This window comes from Corythoichthys intestinalis, chromosome 19 (genome assembly GCF_030265065.1).
Source record: "Corythoichthys intestinalis isolate RoL2023-P3 chromosome 19, ASM3026506v1, whole genome shotgun sequence".
NCBI classification, from domain to species: domain Eukaryota; kingdom Metazoa; phylum Chordata; class Actinopteri; order Syngnathiformes; family Syngnathidae; genus Corythoichthys; species Corythoichthys intestinalis.
This window is the reverse complement of record NC_080413.1, coordinates 20,200,661-20,216,469: the sequence shown is the minus strand read 5'-3', so window position 1 is coordinate 20,216,469 and position 15,809 is coordinate 20,200,661.

Sequence of the window (15,809 nt, the reverse complement as noted above, 5' to 3'; positions counted from 1 at the left end):
GTTATAGTGAGTACTATTATTTATTTTCATTTAATTTATCTTACATGACCTTTGACTTCGTCGTGATGTCACTTCCTCCTGTGTTCACGCTCTCTTCAGTTGTTAACGAGACTGAAGAGAGGCAGGTACGATGTGAAGTTGCTCTTTTGTTTGTGTGTTGCGCTATGTACAAAAAACGCTAAATGAGAAAGTTAAGCTCGCTTTTCAATGTAGCATAGCTTGTTCAGAGAGTATTTGTGTTTCATAGAACTTGGGTACAGCGAGTGTAATGCTCTTTTTAAGACATTTAAGCCGACGAAGCTGGCGTTAATACTCATGGTCCCGCCACCACCAACAACAACAACAAGTGTAACACCGGTTACACTTATACACAGCTTTTTTTTCAAAGTAACAATTTATTTACACATAACTAACTGAAAGATGACGCTGTTCTGACCGCAACAGCCCGTTAAACTTTTCCCTCATCGCCGTCTGTCTCATAAAGATGAATTTTTTGGAGTCTCTGCAGGCTCCGCTCGCGAGCAGCAAGGATTCAAAGGCTACGTCCGCTGCACTAGTGGTCCCGGTTGTTTTGCTCGGTTGTCCACCGCCTGGCATCCATTCGGTTGTCTTCCGCCGGCGCCCGGCCGTGCAGCTTGGCCATTTGTTGCCATTGAATCGGGTTGCGGATCTTACCAAATGCGCTACTGCCCTCCAGTGGCCAGTTTTATTCCTTTAAAATGGATTTTCAGCTTTGTGCTTTGGAGCTAAATTGAATCACAACCCAGAGATATCTTTTTTTGGAAAAAAAAAAAAAAAAAACATAGAAGATGTATAAATATGTCCTTGGGACACTGAAACAATTAAAAATAGAATGTATTTATACCTTTTTGGGAGCAAATGAGTTAACGGGTCGTGTCTTAGTACAATGTCCGGGACTTTCCAGGAAGTAGTGTATGTGAAAGCGAGCGTTAAATTCCCGGGTCACAGCACGATGGCTGATGACGTAAATATTATGGCGGGCTGATCGTCACTTCCTCTTTTTTTGCAGTAAGACATAAAGCGGTAAACAAACATCGCAATTATTAACACAGCAAGCTGGAAATGGCTAAATTAAACTGAAAACATAACGAAATTAAATTGCTATTGGATCCTAGAGCGGAGGAAGAGAGTCCATCGTCCATCTTTGGAAATGTGTGGGGTTTTTTGTTGCCAATGTTAGGGTCCGCTACTGCGGAAACATGGTTGTACCTCAAAGCAGAAAACAATGGAGGGACGTGTGCGTTCAAGGGTTTATTAACTCATTTGCTCCCGGAACCGTATAAATACGTTCTATTTCCAAATGCTTCAGTGTCCCGATTACGTATTTATACGTCTTTTGCGTTTTTTTGTACAAGAAGCATCTAGAGCTTTCGATCTATCGCCAAAACAAAAAACAAGCCTCAAAACACATTTTAAAGCAATAAAACTGGCCACTGGAGGGCAGTAGCGCATTTGTTAAGAGCCCACAACTCAATTCAAACAGTACAACTTTATTAGGGAAGCTAGCAGAGCCCCTCCGCAGCTTGCTGCTCACGTCCACCGCACGCTCGAGGGTCCTGCACGGAAACGCGCACGGCCAAACCAGTTCCCCCCCAGGAACATAAGTTCCCCTGGTGAACGAGACAGTGGTCACCACAAAAAAAGACTTTAAAAAAAATCCATCTTTACGAGACAGTCGGCAATGAGGGAAAAGTTTAACCGCTGTCGCAGCCACCAAACGTCATCTCTCAGTTAGGTAAGTGTGAATAAATTGTTACTTTGCTATGAAAAGCTCTATTTGGCTGGTTGTTCATGTTATTTTGTAAAAGGAAAACATTATTCAGATGTTTGGGATGTCACTGAAGCAAAAAATAGCCGTGTTAAAGTCAAAATTATGTTTGAAATTTTTGCGTTTACAAAAAGCTCATTTTCTCTGTTTTTTCATCAGAAATTGGAAAAATGCTCAAACTAAGCTATTTTCTAATGCTGATTTCTTAAGAATGAAATAACGTATGAACTTACTTTTTTTTCTGCTGAAAGAAGAGAGTCTAATCTTTCTTTTGGTGGGTTCCATGTTTATATAGCAATAGAACAGAATTTTTTGTGGGCCGTGCAAAATCAGTCAAAATCCAGTAAAATGGCCGGGAGCGAAGGGCCTTGCTCCGGTGAAAATGGCTGGGAGTGAATGAGTTAAATACAAACAAAAATACACGCAATCACGGAAAAGGGGAATAACACAATGGGTCCGTGACAGTAGGACGACACGGATCAATAATACTAACCTTAGTAGTAGGCAGAGAGCCGATATGACAACAAAAAAAATGCACTCAAATACCAGCACAACGTAGAGGATTTCAAAACAAGGATGGCACACAAACAAGCTAGCAAATGCACGCAATTCGAGAGTACAAGGTGTCGAATGGCGCCCAGCAAGTTAATATCTCGGCACCCTTCTCTTGGAGCGCCTGGGCTTGAATACAGTATTGATAAGCTTGAATTGGCTGCAGTTATGACATTGGGAACACTCTCACAACCGGCTTTGTAACAGATTTGGCCAGCATTGTGACAAGTGATGCCGGAAAAAAAATGGCGTAATGTCAGGTTATAAATCGCACCAGCAGCCCACCCCGCACAGAGGGCGCCAGTGGGCAACACAGGACATGTCTGTGAAAGTGTCTTTACTGGGATATGTTTGTGAAAGGGGCTTTAGTTAGCATAGTCATGGCGGAGAAATCTTAGCAGAAGCGATTTACAGTAGTTACATACATGGGTAAGTGCAAATTAATGGGAAACTCCAATGAAGCACACTGCAGTTTGTGCAAGAAAATTTCAAAACTTGGTATTTTTGGTATCAAAGCATTGGAATCAAATCTGAAATGCACAAGGCGGTCTTAAAATGCCACAAAAGTGAAGTTCTAGTGTTTTTGGTTAGGTTAAGCATACCACAGTGTGAAAGAGCTGGGAATAAATTCATATACTTTGCAAGTAATTCCGGGCCTCCAATTTTCCTTCAAATGTTTTGCACAGTTTTTTTTTTTGCCGGTATCGATGTGAAATGGGTCTTAAATTTTATTCATTATGATCTTTTAAAACGCTAAAAGTCTTAAATTGGATTTGTTGAAACCTGCAGAGACCCTTTTGAATTTCCTCAACCCAGTGATGCAATTGTGACTATACCCCACGCTCTTTATGGGGCACCGTTTGTAAAGCAGCACATGCTGAAAATTACGACAACATTTTCTCACATTTAGCGCCACACAGTGTTTAAAATGGTCTGAAATTTTTAGAGTCACTTTTTTTTTGCACATTTACAACATTATTTAGCAACTTAAATATTTATTTTTAAATAAGACGTTTTGCACCTGATTGTTTAAATCCAGAACTAAATATTTAATTTAAATCTTAAATTTATATCCTATATCCTAAATGTTAAATCAGAAAACGGTCGGAACTAAATAGCTAATTAGCTAACTAATTAGCTTAATATGCAAATTCACATGACTGGAGACCGGAAGTAACAAAATAAAGGCTGGTGGAGTAGCTCAGACTGTCTGTTTACGTTGCTTGAAAATGAATAAAACCTACTCAACCGTGGCAGTCTGCCCTTGGACATGAGTTATTGTGATAATAACAATATTTAGGTAAAATAAATATTTAGGAGAAACTATTTAAAGAGTATTTTGTGTGCTGCAGCTTTTATTTTGTCACTTCCGGTCTCCAGTCATGTGAATTTGCATATTAAGCTAACTATTTAGTTCCGACCGTTTCCAGATTTAGCATTTAGGATATAGGATATAAATGTAAGATTTAAATAAAATATTTACTTCTGGATTGAAAAATTCAGGTCCAAAACTTATTTTAAAATGAATATTTAGGTTGCTAAATAATGATGTAAATGTGCAAAAAAAAAAGTGACTAAAAATTTCACACCACGTTTTCAACACTGTGTGGCGCTAAATGTAAGAAAATGTCGTAATTTTCAGCATGTGTTGCTTTACAAACGGCGCCCCATAGCTCTTACCTACTGTAAGTATGTAAAAAAATTACCCAAATGAATCTTCTATGGAATCCAATAGGAAACTTGGATTTTTATCAACGGTTGCTGTCAGGAATATATTCCCTTGGTCTTTTGTATGTCTTAATCCTTTACATTAGGAGTTTCCAAAGTGTGGTTTGGGGTTATTTGCAGTCCACAGTTAATGTTTTTGCGGCCTGTGGAATATACTAATATGTGCAGCATACCTGCTGGTATTCCTCATCTCTAGCATCCAAAGAACTCAAGGAGAAGAGGCTTCACCGTGTGCACGATTCTCAGCTCCTGGGCGCGTTCGTTTCGAGCTAAATGATGATTCCTCTTGTCTTTTTTCATTTGTCTCTGTTATCTCCAAGGTGTCATGGCTTTGTGTCTAGCAGCTATCTAGCTCTCTAGCTTTGGAAGACTGAAAATTAGGGAAGCCCGCCACCATGATGCACAGACTTGTACATTCCCCAGGCACACAAAAACATGGACAGTTGGCCGCATATAGACCGTGGGCCGGACTTTGGACACACCTAATGTAAAGCAGGGATGATCCTGACCAATTTGGTACCCAAGGTAACATATTTGCTGGTGAAATCATTGATTGCATATTTAATGGTGTATTTATTTCATTAACCTTGGAACTTTTAGGCAAGGAAAATTTACTTGAATAACACAATGTAAAAGTGCTTCTCATCACATGAAAATCAGCAAGACATAATTTTAGTCCCCCGTACACTTTGTCCAACTTGAGAGAGGGAGTAAATTTAACTGACACTAATCCACAGCAGGCTGTATACTGAAAATTTTCATAAAAACAACAGGCCTGGCTAGTGATACAGTATAATTTAGCTTTAGCAGTATGTCATCTAAACTTTTTGTAAATAACTGCTAGCTTCCAGTTGTGCTAAGTATACGTGTTTATGCAATTCTTTAAAAAAATTATCACAACAAACCTGTCTTTTTCACATTTATGCTCTTCTCTCGACTTCTTCTTTCTAAAATGCGACCCGGAGGGCATTTGTCTTTTCATGACAACATCACCATAACGTCGCTCAATTGCGGAGGCTAAAAATAACTCCTACAGGTAGCTTGCTGGTCTGCGGGGGGGTGAAAAACTGTGGTGAAATTACTGCATCACGGGAAATAGTGAAACGGGCAGAAGTAGCATGAGAAAAATTATTTCATTAGTATTTAAAGACTTATTACTATACGTATGGTTGTTTTCTTGTTTTATTGTCTTGTATAAATTTTTGAATACCGCGATCATCAAATATTATTTAAACATTTTTCTTGACGCCCTTTTGGACGCTTCGACGTCAGTAGCATTTTCCTAGCTCGCCTTATGGAACGCACGTGCTGATGTAAAGGATTAAGTCTTTGCGACTAAGACCTATAAAAATATTATACACACTCTTCCATTGGCCCAGTAATGTATTCCTGAAAGCCACAGTTGATGAAAATTTCCCACTGAATTCTATAGAAAATGCACGTGGGTCATTTTTTACCCACTTATGGAGGTTAGGGCGAGTGATACAAAAACTACAATTCTGTGAAATGTATAAAGCCTGGAGAAAAAAATATAAATGAAATTACCGTAATTTTCGGACTATAAGGCGCACCTGACTACCAAATTTGACACAAAAATGGCATTTCTTCATAGATAAGCCGCACTGGACTATAAGCCGCAGCTGTATTATGGGATATTTACACCAAAATATATTAACCAGGAACACTATTTGACAGCGGCATCATAAGACTGTCAATAGACGAAATGAACCACCATGAACCCAATTGTTCAAAGCTTCATTGCTTCAAGTCCATTATGCCTCCTTGCATGCAATGCATTGCTATAGATGTAAATAGCAATCAAAATTCATGTTTTGTGCTAATTATTTCTTCAGTTACTCTTCCAGTTGTTTCATTAATAGCTCGTCATGGTATTTGGTTACACTTTATTTGACAACAGCACCATAAAGACTGTCATTAGACCATCATAATTATGACACGACACTCCCATGGGCCTTAATAAATGCTTATGACAGATATCATTTCGTGTCATCCGGCAAATAATCTCATTTTTGAATGGATGTAAAAGATCCAAGCTAATAATTTGCTGGATGACACTTAATGACATCTGTCATATACATTTATTAATGCCAATGATAATGTCATGTCATAATTATGACTCTCTTATGGCAGTCTTATGACACCTCTGTCAAATAAAGTGTTACCTGTTAACCCAAATAAATCACCAAATAAGCCGCACTGGACTTTAAGCCGCAGGATTCAAAATGAGGGAAAAAATAGCTGCTTATAGTCCGAAAATTACAGTAAATCAAATACATTTTTCAAGGAATTCCTGGAATATGAAATGATAACAATTTTTCATGATGAAGGTATTTTGAGAAAATGTGAACAGGTCAATTTTGACCCACTCATGCATCCAAGGGTTGCATGTTATAGTGGAAAAAAAGCAAAACCAATTCTAATCGGATTTCAAGCATCTTTGCTATTTTGGAAAAAGGAACAAAAAGGACATCCAAAAATCTTAAAATATATATTTTTATTTTGCTCATAGTGTATGACTTTGGTGAAATCACACTCAGTGAGGCAAATAAGTATTTAGTCAACCACCAATTGTGCAAGTTCTACTTGAAAAGATTAGAGAGGCCTGTAATTGTCAACATGGGTAAACCTCAACCATGAGAGACTGTGGAAAAAAAAAACAGAAAATCACATTGTTTGATTTTTAAAGAATTTATTTCCAAATTAGAGTGGAAAATAACTATTTGGTCACCTACAAACAAGCAAGATTTCTGGCTTTCAAAAAGGTCTAACTTCTTCAAACGAGGTCTAACGAGGCTCCACTCGTTACCTGTATTAATGGCATCTGGTTTAACTCATTATCGGTATAAAAGACACCTGTCCCCAACCTCAGTCAGTCACACTCCAAACTCCACTATGGCCAAGACCAAAGAGCTGTCGAAGGACACCAGAGACAAAATTGTAGACCTGCACCAGGCTGAGAAGACTAAATCTGCAATAGGTAAAATGCTTGGTGTAAAGAAATCAACTGTGGGAGCAATTATTAGAAAATGGAAGACATACAAGGCCACTGATGATCTCCCTCGATTTGGGGCTCCATGCAAGATCTCACCCCATGACGTCAAAATGATAACAAGAACGGTGAGCAAAAATCCCAGAACCACACGGGGGGACCTAGTGAATGACCTACAGAGAGCTGGGACCACAGTAACAAAGGCTACTATCAGTAACACAATGCGCCGCCAGGGACTCAAATCTTGCACTGCCAGACGTGTCCCCCTGCTGAAGCCAGTACACGTCCAGGCCCGTCTGCGGTTCGCTAGAGAGCATTTGGATGATCCAGAAGAGGACTGGGAGAATGTGTTATGGTCAGATGAAACCAAAATAGAACTTTTTGGTAGAAACACAGGTTCTCGTGTTTGGAGGAGAAAGAATACTGAGTTGCATCCGAAGAACACCATACCCACTGTGAAGCATGGGGGTGAAAAACATCATGCTTTGGGGGTGTTTTTCTGTAAAGGGACCAGGATGACTGATCTGTGTAAAGGAAAGAATGAATGGGGCCATGTATCGAGAGAAAATCTCCTTCCATCAGCAAGGGCATTGAAGATGAGACGTGGCTGGGACTTTCAGCATGACAATGATCCCAAACACACAGCCAGGGCAACAAAGGAGTGGATTCGTAAGAAGCATTTCAAAGTCCTGGAGTGGCCTAGCCATAGAAAATCCGTGGAGGGAGTTGAAAGTCCGTGTTGCCCAACGACAGACCCAAATCATCACTGCTCTAGAGGAGATCGGCATGGAGGAATGGGCCAAAATACCAGGAACAGTGTGTGAAAAGCTTGTGAAGAGTTACAGAAAACGTTTGGCCTCCGTTATTGCCAACAAAGGGTACATAACAAAGTATTGAGATGAACGTGTGATATTGACCAAATACTTATTTTCCACCATGATTTGCAAATAAATTCTTTAAAAATCAAACTATGTTATTTTCTGGGGGTTTTTTTCCGCATTCTGTCTCTCATGGTTGAGGTTTACCCATGTTGACAATTACAGGCCTCTCTAATATTTTCAAGTGGGAGAACTTGCACAATTAGTGGTTGACTAAATATTTATTTGCCCCACTGTATTTCAATAAAGAAACACACAATTCATTTAATGTCGGGATTAAGGAAAACATGCAATATTTTTACTTTTTTTTATCAGTTCTGACAGGAGCGATAAACATTATATACTGTAAGTATTTTTCCACCTTCTGATTAAATTCAAAGGTTCAATTTTCGGGTTTCTCTGAGTGATTATCCATACGCTTTTTTTTTTCTTTCCTATCTTTCTGACCTACTCAAAAAACGATCGACAATAGTAAGTCAAATATCAAGGACTCTGTGAATGTATTATTATGTAATGGAATAATAGTCACTTAGGAAGTGGCCTTACTGAGGACGACAGAATTTTGGGAGAAGATTTTATGTTGGATGTGTTTTATTGGCTATTTTGACTACACTACACACTGTTTGAGAAGTAAGCATGCAATATTTTTTCCTGGTCACGTATGGGGTCTCTCCCATTTTTAGAATGGGCCAGCATTAAAGCAGGAATCCTCTCAGACGCATTATACAGTGCTTGTAGGTCAGTCCTGTGTCAGCGCGCTACCGCACATTATCGTAATACAATCTTCTTCAACCTTTCTATGATTATTTCTCAATGTCAATGCATATTGATTTTGTTACCCAACACAAGATGACAGAGGACACTGACGTTAAAAGTCAGATTGAACGATTAAATCTCTTTCATCAAAAGAAATATATTGATTTTCAATCAATATTCCGTACTTTATGTGCACTTCTTGCCCAGCTGTGGAACCACAAGCAATTTATGTCTGTGTTTTATTTCCGTTTTAAAACAATTTTCTTAGAACGATTAAAGATTATAATCGTGAGCCATTTCAGCTCTCTTAGTCACATTCTCAAAAGAGCTGCAGATTTCAGGGATTCTCGCCTAGTGGTGAGGAAAGAGTTCTTTCGACCTTTAAAGCAACACTAGGTACCTTTTCAACCTTTATATAATATTTTCATATTATTTTTGATAATATGCCGACCGACAACAAGTTGAAATAGACCTCTTTATATCTTGAGGGGGTCTGCAAAGATGGCAGAGCAACAAAAGAGACAAAAAGTTTTGTCTAAGGAGGGGGGGGGGAAGAGAGGCTACCAGGATTAGGATTGGGAACCTCTTGGTACCTCATGATACGATATGATTTGCGATACAAAGCTCACGATAACGATGACCTCACGATATGGCGATACAACGATTATCGATGCATTGGTCTGGAAATTGTCCTAAGATATTCTACAAAACAACTAATAAACAGGAAAAACAAGCTTCTGTTGTGAAATGGATTAAGTTTATCACTGGTAGACATCCAATCCATTTGAACTGGGAGGGTGGCAGCGACATCCCGCTTCAAACAGATTGAACGTCTATGGCTGTCAGTGGCAGCCAATGCTAGGCAAGGAGGTAATTTTGGGACATTTGGGATCATTACCTGGTTGATTTTCAGTCACTTCTTGTTGATTTTGGGGCACTTACTGAGTCACTTCCTGTTGATTTTGGGTTACAGAATAGGAAGTGACCCGGGAATCTTCCAAATGAATAGGCAGTGACTCAAACTCAACCGGACGTGACCTGTAAATGCCTTAAAATGAACAGAAAGTGACCTGTAAATGGCCTGAAAATTGGAATGTGACTGTCAATGCTCTGGTTGAATGAACAAACACCCCCGTCTAAATGGATTGGGCGCCGAGCGCCATCAATGGCAACCATAGAGTTAATTAAGACAATATTAGATTATATTATTAGAAGATTTTGGTAGCAACTTGTTGGTTCTATTTGTTTTTTGTTTTTTTTTAAATATTGATACCTTTTTAAAACGATATCTGGATTCTTGGCAGAAGCATATCGCTAACATTTTGGGATACAAAGTATCACGATATGTCACCATTTTGATATTTTGTCACCCTCCTAACCAGGATATACAGAATAACCATTTCACTCGCTGGTATGACGCCCACCCCCGCCCCCAACTGAACTCATCAGCGCTGACGAGTTCAGGTAGAGTGGAGGGGTTATCCACACTAAGCCACTCAGTTGCTAACCGTGATATGCTATTGTTTAGCCACATCTGGATTCATTACCTTATTACTATTCATCTTTCACACAGCCGCTGGAAACAGAAATGTTGTTTAATCCATCTGCAGGCAAGATGGATTTTTGATTGATTGATGATTTTACGACACTGTGCGGGTGTCAGCTGGTCATCATGGGAAACGGAGCGCTGGTCCTCAACACAGTCTTCCTTGAGGCAAAACACCACTGTTTTTGTCACCGGCGTCGCTAAAATCAACCAAAACTGAAAAGTTACCAAGTCTTTCTTTAAAGGGAACCTTAGACTTCAAGACTAATGCTACGTTCATACTACAGATCTTAATGCACAAATCCGATTTTTTCGTGTTTTTCCGACTTGAGTGACGCATTAACTTGACAGTCTGAACGTGACAAGTCGCATAGAACTGGACCATTTCAAATTCGATCTGGGTCACTTTCGTATGTGGTTCAAATCCGAACTGGGCCACATTTTTCCAGACTGTCGCGGCGGTCTGTACTGTCCAGTCTCTCAAATCGGAATTCATGCAGCAATTACCTGATCAAAAAGCGAGAGAAACACTACGGTAGTGGTGCAGCTGTGCATTATTAGCGCCTAGCTTGCCTTGAACACGGCTTTTTAGGAAGGGCCGGACTTGACAACAGTCATAAAAAAAATAAAAATGGGTTGAGGATAAGCCTGAGAATGATCGGTTTTCTGTCTGCTCCATTTAAGCAATATTTCAACATTGCTTACACGGCCGAGAGTCGGGGCAAACTGCCCGTATGTGTGTGTGACATGCATGGACAGTGCGTGCATGCTATCGATCCATATACTTTGAATATAAGCCTAGATGGGGATTACTTATGTCTGTTATTTGTGTCCTCTTTTTAAAAAGCAAAACATGATATCCCTGGAATGACGGATGACAGCCAGCATGTGTGGTCATTTGTGCGGGTCGTCTTGCTCAGCGCTTGTCGAACTGCAAATTAGTGCGCACGCGTAATACTTGAATGGTCTCAATGGACAAAGGCAGTCTGAATGGACACGCCAAAAATACAGATATGATAAAAAATCGGATTTGTGCATTAAGCCCTCTAGTATGAAACTAACTTAAGTGTTCTCTTTTACTAAAATACGTTATTAAAAACACATTAATTATTGCCATTGATTTAAAAATCTATGATATTTAGTACATGTTTTGACCTACGGAGGACGCCATGTTTTATGAACGCTCGGGGTGATGAAGTACATTGTCACTTGTCACTAGACGAATACTACCGGTTTACTGCTATTCCTTCTACGCGACGAGACGTCCAACACATGTGCTCATCGGTTAAAAGCGGCGAGTAATTACTTTTGTGTTTTTATTGAGTCTTTTATTAGCTTTTCATTGCTTTAAAATACTTTTTTGCATGTGTTTCCCTCTCATACTTTTAAGCATTGTTTTTTTTCTTTTGGGTAGCTTTAAAGCAGATTGTTGATTTGTTCACCACATTAGTCATGTAGCATATTTAAACCACCCTTATTTGATATTACTACGTTTAAGTATTTTCTTAAGGCATCTTTAGTATGTCTTGTCTGTATGCATCTAAACAAAACAGGCTGAAAGCGCACGGGAGTACTTTGGGTGTCAAATTTGCCTCTTGTAGACGTTTCGCCGGTGTAGCACATTTTAGCAGAACGCCGTTTTTTCCCCTGCTCTCGTCTCATCTCATCCAGTCTTTCCTGTTCATTTTGCTTTTGCTGCTCATTTTGTAAAAATCGACAGTGCTGTCATGCTCATTAATGTTGCTCTCGGGTTCAAATTGAAAGAGTTGAACAGATGACATATTTATGTCGCTAGAGTCATACTCTGGAAATCCGGCAGCATAACCATGTGACGTCACCGCCCTGTGACGTCAACAACAATGGCGACCTATTAGTTAAACTAATTTTACAAATTGTATAAAAACGAAAACATCAAGAGTGGTTTCAATGTCAAATTGTTTTAACTCATATTAATCTTTAAAGAAGAATATCATCTTTTAAGAACTACAAGTCTTTCTATCCATGGATCCTTTTAAAATATATATTTTTGTTTAGTTTTTTTTAAATGATTATTCTCTATTCCTTTTAATATGATTAAATGATGTTCTTTTAAACAGATGAACTAAAGGGTGATTTGATTAATGAGATGTCTCACATTGTAAAAAAGGGGGAAAGGTGGGTGCATCAATAAATATTATAAAAGGCATAAAAATTTGAATGATGTTTAAAAAAAATAATTGTTAAAATGTTAATCAATGTAGGAATAAAAATACAATTAAAGGAAGAGTGTGTGTGTGGTTGTGTGTGTGTATGTACAAATGAAGCAATTTTTCACTTGCCGGAATCTAGCACACAATTATAATCCTTAACATTCGAAATGTGTGAATTTCAAAGTGCTTTAATGGGGTAACCGAAAAAGGGTTCAATATTAAGCACTTCTTGTGAAATGAGTGTGACCGGGTTGTCAGTTTCCACACATCGGAATCCTCCCCCACAAAAGAACCTATTGAGTGGTTTGCTATGCACCATGCTGTAACATGACAGCAGTATGTTGTTCCTTCTCACATACACATGCCTTCCATCTAACAATCTTCACTTAATCAGCTCTAAGGATGTGCACATACACGCCTCCCCACACACATGAGAATATCTTGGCTGTGAAAGAAGTGAGTGGGGGACAAACATGATGCTGAAACTAGTGTTTTCCCAGTGCTGCTTGTTATGTGCCATGAAGCTATTAGATCCACTGGTGCAAATTGCCATGAGGGAACACGTGTATTAGAGATATCACAACAAAAGGCCGTGCTGTAAAAACATGTCTGGAAGTTAGTGTTTTTACAAAATTATACTGTATAATATACGATATTAACGAAATTAAAGCATGTTACTATTGGAGTTTGTCCATGCGTCTGTTACTATAAACACCTTATTAATCCTTTCAGGGACAGTGGTCGCTACAGTGGACACCTATTCAAAAGCTGGATTAATTTATTCACTGCCAGCCCACGTCACAGAGTATGTGTTTAGGTATTGAGTAAAAAGGGAAATTTATATTTAAACAAGTTATTGACGGAAATAGAAAGACCTTTCGATCATTTCCAGCCCCTCCTAGTTGAAGTGGATTGGACATCGATTATCATCAATGGCAGCCCAAGGGTTAAGCAATGTAAGGTAACTAGAGATTTACTTTAATAAATAAAATAAAATAAAATGAATGACCAAAATGCCCAGAGCAAAATACACACTGGCCTCACTTATTGTCTTTCTTCTCTTTTTTACAATATATTACAATTCTTTGAAATTATTATTATTTTTTTTAATGATTATTCATTTATTTAGCATTATTTGTATTTTTTTAGTTCTCACGCCTTTTTTATTTTGCGTTTTTTGATTACTTTTTGGGGCGGCACGATGGAAGAGTAGTTAGCATGTTCACCTCACAGGTCAGAGACTGTTGGTTCAAGCCTGCGTGGGTTCTCTCCGGGTACTCTGGCTTCCTCCCACATCCCAAAAACATGCATGGTAGGCTAATTGAACACTCCAAATTGTCCGTAGGTGTAAGTGTAGGTGTGAGTGTGTGCATGGATCATTGTCTGTCTGTATGTGCTTTGGAACTGGCTGGCAATCAGTTCAGGATGTGCCCTATCTCCTGCCCGTTGTTAACTGTGATAGGGTCCCGCAACCCTCGTGTGAATAAGCAGTTCAGAAATTGAGTGAATGATTTCCTGAGGTGGGTAGTAACACATTACATTTACTTGATCAACTTTTTGAGAAAAATTTACTTCTAAGAGTAGTTTTATTGAGCCATAGTTTTTACTTTTACTTGAGTAGATTTGTGAAGAAGAAACGCTACTCTTACTCCGCTACTTCGGGCTACACTAGTCGTTACATTTTTCTTCCTTATTCTAAATATTAGATTTTGCGTATTTTTGTTCTTTTTTTGCCAGCGACACTAACTACCAGTTTCACCAATGAGACGACACAACAATAATTACATGACTCCAATATACTAATCAGACGCAAGCTAGCCGTTCTATGATCACGCTGGCCTGTTCAATCACGTGGCGTCTTGAAAGCACCAAAAAAAAAATTTTGTTTGTTTTGATCGATAGCTGTCATATCATAGAGCGCTGCCCTCAACATGACTCAAAAATGCGGATATTAACCTCGTTCCCAGTTTTTATTTGGCACCGACTGACCATGGAAAACCGGAGATATGTTACTTTTGATTTCATAATAGGAACTATGAAGGAACTATTAGATGGCACTCATGCTCTTTGAATGAATGCTGCTTCAGTTTTGTAGATTAATTTTCTCTCACCGGAATTCAATGGTTTTATTTTTGTGTGTGTATTTCTTTGGCTTAATGCGGTCATGTAATAGGTTATGGCACAATATGATAATAACAGTTCATATAGATAACTTTGTGCTGAGAAAAAAAATACCACCGCTTAAACAAAAATCAAACATTGTGAGCAGTTACAATTTTACTCATTACTGGAGTATTCTTTTCACCAAATACTTACTAAATACTAAATTACTAAAATATTAAATTATTCATTTTAATTATATATACAGTGGTATAAAAGTCACTGAACCTTTTGGAATATCTAAGATTTCTGTTCAAATCACCATCAAATATGATCTGATGTTTGTCAAAATCACACAGATGAAAATACTGTGCTTTAACTAAAACCACCCAAACATTTATAGGTTTTCATATTTTGATGAGTATATGTAAACAATGACAGAAGGGGGAAAATAAAGTAAGTGAACCATCACGTTTAATATTTTGTCCCCCAACCCCCATTGTCTTGTTGGAGCATCCATCCTCTTTTTAGCTTCAACTGTCTGACAAACGGCCTCGAGTTTTCCTGCAAAACATCCTGATAAACTTACGAATTTATTCTTCCATTAATGATTGCAAGTTGTCCAGGCCCTGAGGTAGCAAAAGAGCCCCAAATCATGATGCTCCCCCCACCATGCGGTGAAGATGAGGTGTTGATGTTGGTGAGCTGTTCCATTTTTGCTCCACACATGACGTTGTGTTTTACTGCCAAACAACTCAACTTTGGTTTCATCACTCCACAAAATATTTTGCCATAACTTCTGTGGAATGTCCAAGTGCCTTTTTGCGAACATTAAACGAGCAACAATGTTTTTTTTAGACAGCAGTGGCTTCCTCCGTAGTCCTCCCATGAACACCATTCTTGGCCATTGTTTTACATATAGATGATGTGTGTACAGAGATATTGGACTGTGCCAGTGGTTTCTGTAAGTCTTTAGCAGACACGCGATGGTTCTTTTCTACATCACTGAGTATTCTGCGCTGAACACTTGGCATAATCTTTGGTGGACAGCCACTCCTTGGGAGAGAAGCAAAAGTGCCAAACTCTCTTCATTTGTAGACAACTTCTTTGACTCTCGCTGGATGAACATCTAGACTTTTACAGATGGTTTTGTATCCTTTCCCAGCTTTAAACAAATCAACAATCCTTGATTGCAGGTCTTTAGACAGCTGCTAATTACATGTACAATCATGTGAAAAAATTAGGACACCCTATGGAAGCC